This window comes from Leptodactylus fuscus, chromosome 3 (genome assembly GCF_031893055.1).
Source record: "Leptodactylus fuscus isolate aLepFus1 chromosome 3, aLepFus1.hap2, whole genome shotgun sequence".
In the NCBI taxonomy this organism is placed as follows: domain Eukaryota; kingdom Metazoa; phylum Chordata; class Amphibia; order Anura; family Leptodactylidae; genus Leptodactylus; species Leptodactylus fuscus.
Genome location: NC_134267.1, coordinates 47,676,511 through 47,689,635, shown reverse-complemented (window position 1 = coordinate 47,689,635; position 13,125 = coordinate 47,676,511). Strand labels below are relative to the sequence as shown.

Here is a 13,125-nt window from a genome sequence, read left to right as displayed (position 1 = left end):
GGATGGTGATACGAATTAGAATAAAAAAAAAATCATGTGCAGCAACCTTTCTTACAGATCTCTCATAGATTTGAGTCTCCTTGTCTCTGACCTTTGCACCTGAGCTGCCTGCCTTCACCTTTTGCCTGTTATGACCTTGTGTGCTTGCTGCCTGTCGCAGACTTTCAGCCAGTTCCTCACTCCTTCTTTACCTGATCGTTTGCTTCGCATTGGCCCTCTCTGGCCCTTGGCGAGCTGCCACCTATACCAGGACTATTCTGAAAGGTAGATCCCTGTATGGTTGGTAAAGTGTGATCATCGGGAAGTTATGTAGACATCATCTTTGGAGGTGTTCTAGTGTCCAACTGTCCATAACACGTTTGGTTATTATTATTATTTTTTTGTATTTATTTACATGAACCATTTATCAGGAACTAGCCTCTGCCCGTGACTTCATCTGCGTGTTGTCGGCATCGATGATCCGCCTATATTCAGCAAATTTCTGCTGTCGATGGTTTGCCTGCTCCGGCGTTTCAGCAGCTCTTAAGCTGTCCTGCTGCTGAACTTGTTCATCACGCCGTGCCTATGATTATTCCAGCATCTCAGTAGCTCGCTGGGATACCATATAATGATCGTGTTGTTGGCGTTCATAATTCGGCTGCTGTGAAGCTGGCCTGCTGCTAAACTCGTTCCTTGGACTGTGCCCGTCATTGTTCCGGCATCTCAGCAGCTCGCTAGGATGCCATATAATTAGCGTGTTGTTGGTGTCGATGATCCGCCATCTCCAGAGTTTTGGCAGCTGTCAATCTGGCCTGCTGCTGAACTCGTTCCTTGTGCTGTGCTCGTGACTTTCTGGCATCTCAGCAGCTCGCTGGGACGTCATATAATGAGTGTGTTGTTGGTGTCGATGATCCCCCTCAGCTCCGCTTGAGGAGAACTCTGTAACTGCTGACTACCTTCATAGCTGTCATTTTAAAATTTTGCGACAAATTAGATTTTCTTTTTCCCAGCATGTTTAAAAGTAGCAAACTGCCAATTTGGATTAAAGGTGTTTACCCATCCAGCGTGTCAGCATGTTGCCTAAAGCAGATCAGATAATATGCAAATGCATGTACAGAATGGACTGAGGGTTAGCTGAGTGTTTACATAGAGAGATAACAGACCTGCCTTTTTCAGAAGCTGAGATACTGAGAAACTGCAAGAGCAGTTTAATATAGTATGTGAACATAAATTCATAGCAGTTGTGAAGCCATGTCCTTTACCGGGATAAAAGTAGCCTATGCTTTAATCGAGGTTACAAACTATCTATATTCCTAATTTCATCCAAATCCATTCAGCTGTTTTTGTGTGATTGAGGAACAAACATCCAAACACACAAAATATTAGTAGAATGACTGCTCATAGCGACATTTGCTCCTGATGGCTCTTCCAATATTTGTTAAAGGGCCTTTAATGTCCATTAACTTCCCTAATATTTTTTCTTACAGAGATGATTATAGGTTTATTATCTTTTAGGTATTGCCTAAATCATTGATGTTTCTCTTTTTTGGGGGGGGGCGAAATTTAACCCTGCAGTAACTGGGTTCACATAATTCCTATCGTACACTGATGAATTTTTGATTTCTTATAATGTGCAGTGAGAAGTCTTGTGCCTTGTGCTTTGCAGAATCCTGGCAATGAGAAGACGTGAGCAAATCTACTGTACATTTAGCATGTCACATTAATCTGTTATCTTAGAGCATTAGTAAGAAAGACTCGAGCATTCAATACAACCCTCATAAAATCCATTAGCATGAAATAAGTTGTAAATGTTAGTGTTTCATCCACTTTGCGTGAACTCATTACATAGCAGAGCTGCTGCAGTTTACACTACAACCTCAAGCACTTTGCACGGGCAGATCCTTAAGAGATGAGTAATATAGCAGGCTTCTTCCCACACCTCCGAGCAATTCTAGAATATTTTAGATGTATTCCTCAGACCGATGGACCAAAAAAAAAAAAATTAAAACCTGTAAAAACAAGCTGACATTTTTTTTAAAAAAAAGTTTGACTCCCATTTGAGTGGTGTAAGGATACGGACATCTTGTGGATATAAAATCTCTGACCATTTGCATCTGCGTTTGGGACCCACAAAGGTCCTTGTCTGTGCAAATAACTGCAACCATTTTTTTAACAATATTTTTCAAAAATTTTCATTGAAATTTTTTCATAATAAAATAAAAGGAAAACCTGAAGTCTGAATGACCATCTACAAATCAATAGGTCTGTGTGCTGTGCAGGGGAAAACCAGGCATGTGTGACTGTGGACAGTATTGATGGTATATCCGTTACAGATGCCATCAGTGTCCCAATGTGCAGGCTCCCAAACATGTCCGAGATGCTGGCCGAAATCTATCAGATCTCGCCGGTCCTGTAAATTGACTTATTTGATTTCAAGGTCAGGCTAGGACATCTTCCCGTGTTACAGCCTTTAGCCACATTTTGGATAGTGTTGATATTGCTACATCTGGACGGTAATCTTCAGGACCTAGAAACCTCACGCCGTCTTTAGGTGTCTAAGCTCTGGAGTCCGTTGAGGTTTGTCTGGTGTGATTTATGTTTTATTTCCAAGGGCTACACTTCTGAAAACTAGAATTGTCTGAGTTTGCACTTCCCGTGCCTCAGAAGGTTGGAAAATGTAGATTATTATATTGCTCCACTGGGGCAGCAGCTGATGTGAATGATTAAATATTCTCTGTTAAGTGCGGTGTAATATGTTGCTCTCCTATAAATAAAGAATAACTAGATTCCTGTTTTTTTTTCTTCTCTCTGTAGCTGCTAAGGCGCTGGCTGTCTGCATTGATAATAGTTGCTAAATTGATAAAGCAATTCCACGAAATATATATATATCTTTAGGCTGGTTCACAAGGGGCACGGGACTGTATATTTTGGTCCTGATTTTGATGCGGGAAGCTGCGTCAGAATAGGACCAAAATGCGACAGTCGCGGTTTCCCGGTCCGGAATAGGCCCAAATGAATGGACCAAGTCCGGAGGGTGCTGTCGCGAGGCGGACGCCGCAGCTGATTCATCTGCGGAATCCGCCTGAAGAAAGGGCAGCTCGCTTCTTTTTTCCGTGAGCTGGAACATAAAAGATTTTTAGTGGTAGAATGAGAGTCTCTTCCTGAGGCTGCTCAGGCCCATCAGCGGGAGCGATCCACGAAGTCTCAACTGGCAAGCAGTTTCACTTTGAGAAGATGCTGGAGCAGCAGGCCTCTGGACTGTGATGGGAAGGAGGTGTAGGACTTTACTGACCTGATACTAATGGTCATTAGAATAGAACAGAATAACACTTTATTGATCCCTGAGGAATTAATTGTTAACATAGACCTGGAAAATCCCTTAAATTTTAGGGGGATTAAAAGACCAAGTATAACGCTATCTATTGTTCTGGTCCGTCAGAGGTTAGAACAATGGATAGGCGGACCACTACAATAGCTTTCACGTATAGAGCTGGACAGGCTGCAGTAATTCTAGTGGAATCTATTGTGTCTCTGTTGTTCAACTTAAACTGCTAGACGAAAAAGTTGGACTTGCAAAATTTTTTCTTCCGGTGGTTTTGGACGCACACTACAACGAATTTTCCAAACGGAGACTCCAATGTGAATATAGCGTAAGCTGCTTTATACATGTAAATGTTCGTGTGATGTGACCACTGCGGCCATAGCTTCACTTGCTTGTACATGTGTGTATATCTATCTTTATGTAAGCGCAAGCAGGGAAAGCTATGAACAGAGCTGTCGCGTGGTGCAAACATTCACATATGTGAGGCCAGTTATTTGGAGGCATGTGTTTTATACATAAGTTAGTATATAGCACTACATGTTGTATCCATGTCGAATCAGGCGGGATTGTGTTGCATATAGGAGAAGGCATGGATGGCTTCTACTTTAACAATCCAACAGCCGAAAATGCAACAGTTCTGAGTGTGTTAAAGGGGTATTCCTACGTCACATACTCACCAGTCTTCATTGCTGTAAAATCTTCTGTCTTCCTGCTTTGTTGCGTTGTCAGTGGGCGGAGTTACATATGCAAAGCCAGCGGTGAGATGCCGCTGGCCCTGTGTGCACGCTCATAGATGGTGAGACCAGTCTAGCCTTCACAATGCGAATGCAGACCCGGCATCCGCCTCTCTCTATTACAACGGATGCCGGGTCTGTATTCACATTGTGAAGGCTAGACTGGTCTCACCATCTATGAGCGTGCGCGCAGAGCCAATGGCATCTCGCCGCTGGCTTTGCATATGTGAATATAGACCTGGCATCCGCTGTAATAGAGAGGCGGGGACAGTTAGACGCTGGCACAGATGCCTGCAACATCGCTATGCTCCTGCCCTGCATGAAGCCAGCAGTGGCAGGAGCGATGCTGTTATTCCGCTCCTCCGCTGCTGGCTTCATGCAGGGCAGGAGCATAGCAACGTTGCAGACATCTGAGCCGGCGTCTAACCGTCCCCAGCATCTGCCTCTGTATTACAGCGGATGCCGGGTCTGTATTGGCGGCCCCTTCCTCCCTCCAGGCTCGCTCCCGTGCACTTACCCCTCCTCCCTCCCCCCTGAGAGCAGGCTGACACATCACTTGACTTATGACCAGATAAGTCAAGGGATGTGTAAAAAAAAAAATGAATAAAGTAAGATAGTGGACAAACAAAGCAGTTTTGCTGAAGCAGTGTATTTAGGAAAAGTCTTACATTCACATTAACAAGCAGTATAGATAGGATCCTTGTGATGGGACAACCCCTTTAACTGTGACGGGCTGAATTAACAATCCCAGAGGTGAAGCGCTGTCACCTACTGGATCCCCAACAGACCTCATTTAAAACAACTCCATTCTAGACTCAACCCGTTCAGGAGTCATGGAAAAGCTGTGTGATGACCTAGCAGCCATATTGCTTTTTATCCGTAGCTTCCAGGAAATGAAAGAAGATATTTCTTTAGACTACATGTACACGTTGCGATTATGTATGGATTTACTGTAACATATAAATCAGTAAGATTTTCCTAATCTTACATACATGACGCAGACTTTTTTTCAGTGCAGAAGTTTTCACATTTTGGGGGGTGAAATTTTAGTGTGGAAAATCCACATCAAATCCCTTTAGGTGTGAACATAGCCTATCGCGCAGCTCCGAGACTTTAATTTTTGTGTTATTTTTACTGTTTTTCGTCATATAGCTAAGCCGTTCTTTGAAGGATTGTAAGTGCAGGGGACAGATATTGCTTCTAAGAATTGACAAGTGCCCAGCAGGTAATTCATTGTGTGGCCATATCATGAAGATGCTTGAACTGTCTGTCTTTTAAGACGGAGTGCCGAGGTGACTGGGATGCTTGGCTTGCTATCTGTAATTATGCGTTCTGCTCACTTCTTGACGTTGTCCTTACGTGACTGCACAGGGTTTTATTTTAGCTTTCTATGTATAGTCAAGTTCTTTCCATGAAATGAAAAGGGTACTTCATGTCTTCATGCGCCCGGAACAGACAGGCAGTGCAAAAACATGATTTCTCTTACAGTCAAACTTAACTGAACTTGAATTGTTTGTCCAAAATACCTTCATCCAGGATCCAGGAACTGATTAAAAGCTACATGAAGCGACTAGAGGCTGTTATCTTTGCAAAAGGAGGATGTACTAAATATTAATGTCACTTTTCTGTTGAGGTGCCCATATTTTTGCACCGGTCAAATTTTGGTTTAATGCATATTGCGCATTTTCTGTTAGTACAATAAACCTAATTTCAATCCTGAAATATTACTGTGTCCATCAGTTATTAGATATATCAAACTGAAATGGCTGTTGCAAACACCAAAATATTTAGAACTAAAAATGATTAAGATTAATAGGGGTGCCCAAACTTTTTCATAGGACTGTATATAATCTTAAGATTATTGAAAATAAAAGTGGGCTCTGACTGGGAATATCTTGAACCTTCTACTGCCAGATTTGGTTGTTGCAGAATTACTAAGTGTAGTTGAGTAAAGTTTGCAATATGGTTTAAAATCCTTTCTTTTTTTAAGAATGTAAAATATATATTTTCTAATAATTGTCATCACTTTGTGCTCAGTGGACAAATGAACAGGGGTTAGTTGAAACTTGATATGAGCAGCTCGGGAAATGGCATCTTTGCAGTCTTGTGGCCTTTCCAATGGGTTGGCCCCAAAAATGGGCTGTTTACCTTTCTTTTTCATGGACTTTTTTTTTTTTTAATGGATGGAAAATAGATCTGAAAATGGGAATAAGCCCTAACAATAGTGAAAGTGTTGATACCTCTGCATTTTGTTATAAACTGAGTGGCCAAAAGTCATGGTAAGGTATTGGATGGGCCATTAATAGCGGGGCACCCATCCGTGAGCCTTGATAACTGCAGCAAGATGACGAGGCATAGACCCTACGAGGTGTTGGAAGAGTTCTGGAGGGATATTGATCCACGCATTCTGCACTGCAACCCACAATTGGTTCTCTGTAGTTGGCGCTGGGTCCATGGAGCGGACACTGGTATCCACATCATTCCATAAATGCTCTATGATGAGGTCAGGCGACCGGGTAGGCCAATCGAGGGTCGTGAGGTCACTGGTGTGTTCATTAAGCCAGTCCTGTGCCACCAACGAACAATGATATGTTGCATTGTCCTGTTGGTACACAGCATCCCCATCAGGGAACTCCAACACCAGAAAGGGGTGCAGATGATCTGCCATAAGTTGCACGTATCGAGCACCGGTTATTGATCACTGCACCCGGACAATGGGGCACAATTTCGACTATGTGAATACGGTCCAGACCATGATGGAGCCACCTCCCACCTGGACACGTCCCTGTTGGTAGACAGGATCCATGGCTTCATGGGGCACACGCCACACTCTCACACGCCCATCGGCTCTGTACAACCGGAACCGTGATTGATTAGACCATGCCACATGCTGCCACTGGTCCATGGTCCAATGACGATGGTTGTGGGCCCATGCCAGTCTTCAAGCTCTATGTTGCAGCATCAGCAACGGGACATGGGTCGGGCATCGACTGTTGAAGCCTATGCAGTGCAGTTCTTGGCGTACAGTCCTGATGGAAATGGAGTCCTGGCGTCCCACCTTCAAATCGGTGGCGATTTGACTGAGGAGAGGCCCATACGACTCATTGAACACTTGTAGTCGACCAATGCGCCAGTTTATGCGGCTGCCAACATTGTCTCTGTGATATTGCAGGTCCACCCGAGACACTGTTGACCAAGTAAACCCAAATGCCCTGGTAATGTCCAAAATGCTATGCCCCATGCGTCTTGCCCCGATTATCATCCCACGTTCAAAGTCAAAGTGACGTGCTGCCGTGGTGACACTAGTGCCATAGGCTTCATCATGTCATGCTGTTTGAGTGTCATATCTGACACAAGCGGCAATGAGACATGTCTCCCTGTGACTTTATTCTGCATGAACGTTTCTGAATAAATTGACAATAGGGCCTTACCATTCCTATAGTCACAGGGACATGTCCCAAGACCTACTGGCTGTAGCAGGACTGGTTACACAGTGTAAGAATATGAGAGAACCTAACTACGACTGGTAACACCCAGCTTCCAATTTATTAATGCATTTCTAGGAGGAATAACAACAGAACACAGAAATTTATAGGGGTTATCGTTGAGCCAAACCATCTGTAGCAGAATAAGCTTTTAATAGCACTGTCTGGAGGCCCCAAGTCATGTCGCTTGGCTCCCCAGATGACCTCCCCCCCCCCCAACTCTGGATAAAGTGCCTAACTATGTTCTGCTCCTTCTTGTCCTCTGAATAGAGTGTGGTCGGCCATGTGATCCATAGTCTGACATGAGCATACTAGAAGATTTCCAGCCCCGCTGGCAAAAGCTCTTCATCAGGAGTCTTATATCTGTATTAGCTTACTTAAACTTGATGGGAGAGGAGACAGATCCTCCATTAGGCTGAGGCCACACGTGTCGTAAACACAGCAGAAAAAAGTGTCGTGTCCCAGCAAAATAAACCTCCATTCACATCATGTGTTTTACATCTGTTTAACAGATGGCCATCCGTTCGCATAGATATGCTAGTCTTAATAAATGGCTAAGAGATTTATGAAGAGTCTGTGACTGGCATGAGTTTTAATAAATCGGTCCCACCATGGGCCAACCTGATCCCCCACCTCACACCTCCTACATTTGGAGATTGTTGTGGGTGAGGTGTCGATCTGGGTTTGAGGCATACTCAATGTCATTCCTCTATGTCAGTATTGTGGTGAAGAGAAAATGATACATTCCACCCAAACTATACGAAAACAGATCTGATTTTTATTTAGATTGATGCATTTTTGCTCCATTTTTCTTTTCCCGGTAGTAGTAATCTTAGCCTTAGAGAGTTTGCCTGGATTAGAAAATTAAAAAAAACCCTATTAGGGTCAGACAGTTGCTCTTTCTCGTTCAGAGCGGGAAATCCCAGCACCATCTGCCAGTCAGCAGCAGAATTACACGCTGCCACTAGTGTACAGCCTTGTGCCTGTGTGTGTGCAGCTGGAGATCTGACCTCAGGCTTATTATCACCTCCCACACACTAAAGAAGCCAGAACGGCAATTACTTCCCCGCTAAGACGCTGAGCTGTGATTGACAGGGGGGAGGAGATTCCAATACTTTAGCAAAATAGTATTTGCAGAGGACAAACTGAACTGTCGCGTTTCATCACTATTTACTAGCCATGTAAGAAACCTTTTAAGAAATAGGTAGGTTTCTCGTGACTCGGTGAAAATGTGAATTCGGGCTAAGAATTTCTTTAGGCTCATTTAAATATCAAAGTTCCCAAAGACTTATTTACTGGCAGAGTACGATCCCTGTTCCCACAATCCATGCCTGCAGGACACAAGGAGAGCAAAGCTTTACTTTGAAAGGGGGAATATTGCAGTTTTGGTTTGCAGTAAAACAAATGAAAGATGATCTGAACTTGGCAATGGAAACATGATTGGAATTTGATGTGTGCAGGGCTTTTCTGTGGGAACGCGCTCTCACTATTGCTGTTCCCATGACACATTTGCATCTAGTCAGCGGGCCCTTTCTTGTGGGGCTTCAGTTGGTAAACCAGGCCTCATTATGCTTTGCTTTGTTTTTCTTTCTGTACCTGCTGGAATATAATTGGGTTCTGTTTTACTTGTTGGAGTTCTTTATGTTTTATGTGTGAAAACCATAGCAGTAGTTTTCTTGTTTAACCCCTTAACAACCTGTGATGTATATATCCGTCGTAGGTACCGGTAAATGCTACTTTCTGTGCAGTGACAGATATACCCCTAAGGGTTCACGCACAAGACCAAGTGTGCTATCCGAGTAGAACCCAACAGTGTTCAGGCCTTCTGGTTCCGATCCAAATAGGACCTTCTCTAAAAATATTCTAACAGAAGCCGGAGGAGCTCTGCCCCTGTCGCACCTGTATGGATTCATTGGTGAGAAGTCTTAGGAGGTGATCCTATTAGTGATTGACCACTATATCTGTATGTATAGTCATAGAGGAGAGTCTGTCAATCACTGATAGGACCGCCTCCTCGATGTCTCAACGTAGAACAAAGATTTCAATGGATAAATGACAAGTTATACTGAATTATTTTCCTATAAATCTATACATCAGACTGCTCGACTCCTCAGCTACAATATGTTTCCTGCAGATTGAACATTTTACCATGTGACAAGTTCCCTTTAAACCATTTTTTTATGAAGACCACCCTCTCGTATGTCACCTTAGACCATTTTGATGCCAGAGCGGAGATCTGCTCCTATTTAGATGGACTTGAGCATCTGTATATTGTATAGATCGCTGTTCGTTTTAATAACCACCATGTATGTAATAGTACATTTTGCTTACAGGATAAATGCCTGCCTGGCCTCCAGTGACTCGAATATGTAGAGCTAAGCGCACCAGCAGCCAAATTTTGAAAGGGGTTATTGAAACTCCAGTTTTGCACAATATATTTGCAATGTTTCACCACAAACTTGTTAATTATATTTGTAGGTATTTTGCTTAAAGGGGTATTCCCACGTTGCATACTCGCCAGTCTTCACTGCTGTAAAATCTTCTTTCTTCCTGGTTTCTTGCATCATTTGGTGGGCGAGGTTTCACGTGCAACCTGCCCCCAAATTAACATGTAGCTCCGCCCACCACATAGTGTGGTCCTATGGGGTGGCTGAAGGGCCTGTTATGTCATCAAAGGTCCTTAAACACTATATGCACAATATTGGACTATGAAGTACAGGCAGGAGCAACTCCATTCTGTGTTACATACAGAGACTGCCTGTCTCTGCCATAATGAACACAATTGAATTAGCTAGCCTGATAACTGGGAAACAGAAGACGAGTTCAGAAATGAAAGCAGATCCTCTCCCCTATCTGAGAGCAGGAAGCTAGGTCATGCGGTGTAGACACAGGCTCACTCCCGTGCACTTAGCCCCTCCTCCCTCCCCCCTGAGAGCAGCAGATACATCACTTGACTTTTGAGCAGATAAGTCAGGGCTGTGTCAACAATGAATTGAATAAAGTAAGATAGTGGACAAACAAAGCAGTTTTGCTGAAGCAGTGTATTTAGGAAAAGTCTTACATCCACATTAACAAGCAGTATAGATAGGATCCTTGTGATGGGACAACCCCTTTAAGGCCCCGTTCACATCTGCATTTGGGTTTCTGTTCGGGGAGTCGGCTTGGGGACCCCCTGAATGGAAACCTAATCTGCATAAAAAAGCAGTTGCCTAAGGAAACCCGCGCAACCCATAGACAATATTGGGGTCTGTGTGGTTTCCACTTGGTTTCTGCACAAAAAATACAGAGAGAAACATGCGGCTTGCAGGACTTTTCTCTTACAAATGCAATTCCTAAAGGATCCTGTGTTTTGAGAAAAATGAAGAAAAAAACCCCACAAAGCAGTAAATCTTTGTTTTCAACGTGTTTTGCATGTCACTATTCTGCAAACCTCTTGTTGCAGAAAAATGCTGGGAAAACGACTCTACGTTATTCCTAAAAACACTTTTTTTGTATAACCAACCATACCAAGATTATGGAGAATGTTCAGTGTCCCCGACGCATCCTCTATTGTTTTACTTCTGTACCGTTTGTCTACCAGAATTTCACTTTGTTTCCTGTTTCTTTGAAATCTATCTTGTGGATCGGTATTACTGAGAATTGTGTTGCACTTGTATGTGTTGGGAAACAAAACACTAGTATACATGCTGTAACTGTGCTAGATTTGGGGAAGTAATTGAAATGTGTTCAGCTACACACGTGGCCAAAATTGTTGGTTCATTAAATAATGAAAGAAAAACCCACAATGGTCACAGAAATAACTTGAATCTGACAAAAGTAATAATAAAAATTCTATGAAAATGAAAGTCAGACATTGCTTTTCGTTTCAACAGAATTTAAAAAATAAAAAATAAAACTCATGAAACAGGCCTGGACAGAAATGATGGTTCTCATAACTTAATATTTTGTTGCACAAGGCAGTCACTGCCAGTAACCGTAACTGTCAATATTAAAGGTTTTTTTGGGGGCTGAAAACATTGATGACCTATACTAAAGATAGGTTATCAGTAACCGATTAGAGTGGGTTTCACACTCTGACACTCTGTGTCAAGTGGGTATATTCTTCTTCGGAGTGGCCTGCTGGGGGTGTAGCACACCAGTCAGGGACAGAAATAGATTTGACAGGCTGGTTAGAGGGGCCAGCCCTGTCCTGGGGAGCCCCTGGACCCAGTACAGGTGGTGGGTGACAGAAAGATATTGTCCATGGTGAGTTTCGTGCTGGAGAACAAATCACATTCCATGTATGAGACCTTGATGGCACTTGGCAGTACTGTCAGTGACCGACTGCTTCACCCCAAGTGTGAGAAGAAAGCACTATCGGAGATCCTTCCTCCCAACCGCAGTCAGGCTGTATAATCAACATCAGGCTATGCAGAGATCACTCTGCACAGAGAACTAAATGATCCTGAGTCTTTCTCTTTATTTGCTATGATTCCAAGTATCTTTTTTGTCTTCTATTCTGAGCTTTGTATGTCTTTTCTTGTACTATTACTGTATTATCCATGCTGCTGTAACACACTGAATTTCCCCATGGTGGTACTATTAAAGGTTAATCTATGTTATATCCGGGCATTGCATGTGTGTGTTGAGTGGGTATATCCGGGCATTGCATGTGTGTGTTGAGTGGGTATATCCAGGCATTGCATGTGTGTGCCGCGTGGGTACATCCAGGTGTCGCCTGTGTGTGTCAAATGGGTATATCCCGGCATTGCCTGTGTGTGTCGAGTGGGTATATCCAGGCGTTGCCTATGTGTGTCGAGTGGGCATATCTGGGTATTGCATGCGTGTGCAGCGTGGGTATGTCCCAGCATTGCCTGTGTCTGTTGAGTCACTTGGAAGTAAAGACTAGCTTGGACCTGAACTTATGCAGATTAGTGGGAATCAACTATTATTTTGTAGGAAAGATTATTCCCCTAGGGAACCCCTTTAAATATCAGTTTGGGGGGATATTTTTCTTTTCTGTGTGTCTTCCAGTAAAACATCTAAAGTTATCTATTGTTAAACATTAGGCAAGAAAATCTGCTGCGTGCTATTCTCCATTTACATCATTCTGTGTTCTCAGCGCTTGCTGACTGATGATGATGGCTATTCACTAAGGAAATGACACCTTAATGGGAACGCTCAGCTCAATTGTCATTTTCAGCAAAAAGTAAATGAGGAAAAATTGCAGGAAAGTCTGCTGTAGCATGCATTATTAATAAAATGTCGGTTTAATGGATCTTGTCACTGACGTGGAATTTTGGTGTAGGACGTTTAGGGGCATGCAATGCATCTTCTAATGCACTGGATTTATGAGATTTGTTCAGAGTAAGCTTCAAGTGAGATATTCTTCAGTGTCTCAAATATATTTGTCCTTCTGGCTACATAAGGAATAATGTATGGTGGGAACATGCTCAGATGTGGTAGGATGGTCCTTATACCAGAGGTGACCACCGGAACTCTCCATGCTGTTGTCGAGATTTCAGCAAGATAACATCTATTCATTTGTCTTGTGGTTGTATACGGACGTCGTTGGGGGGTCCCATACTTACAGTTTAGGTCTGGGGGATTTTGCACAGCCCCTTAT

At 43.2% G+C, this 13,125-nt stretch overlaps 1 protein-coding gene across 1 annotated transcript in view; it reads left to right on the top strand.

Moving 5' to 3' along the window:
- The window catches only part of SOS1 (SOS Ras/Rac guanine nucleotide exchange factor 1), a 72,334-nt gene that overhangs the window by 15,245 nt on the left and 43,964 nt on the right, over positions 1–13,125 (top strand). The window lies entirely within an intron of this gene.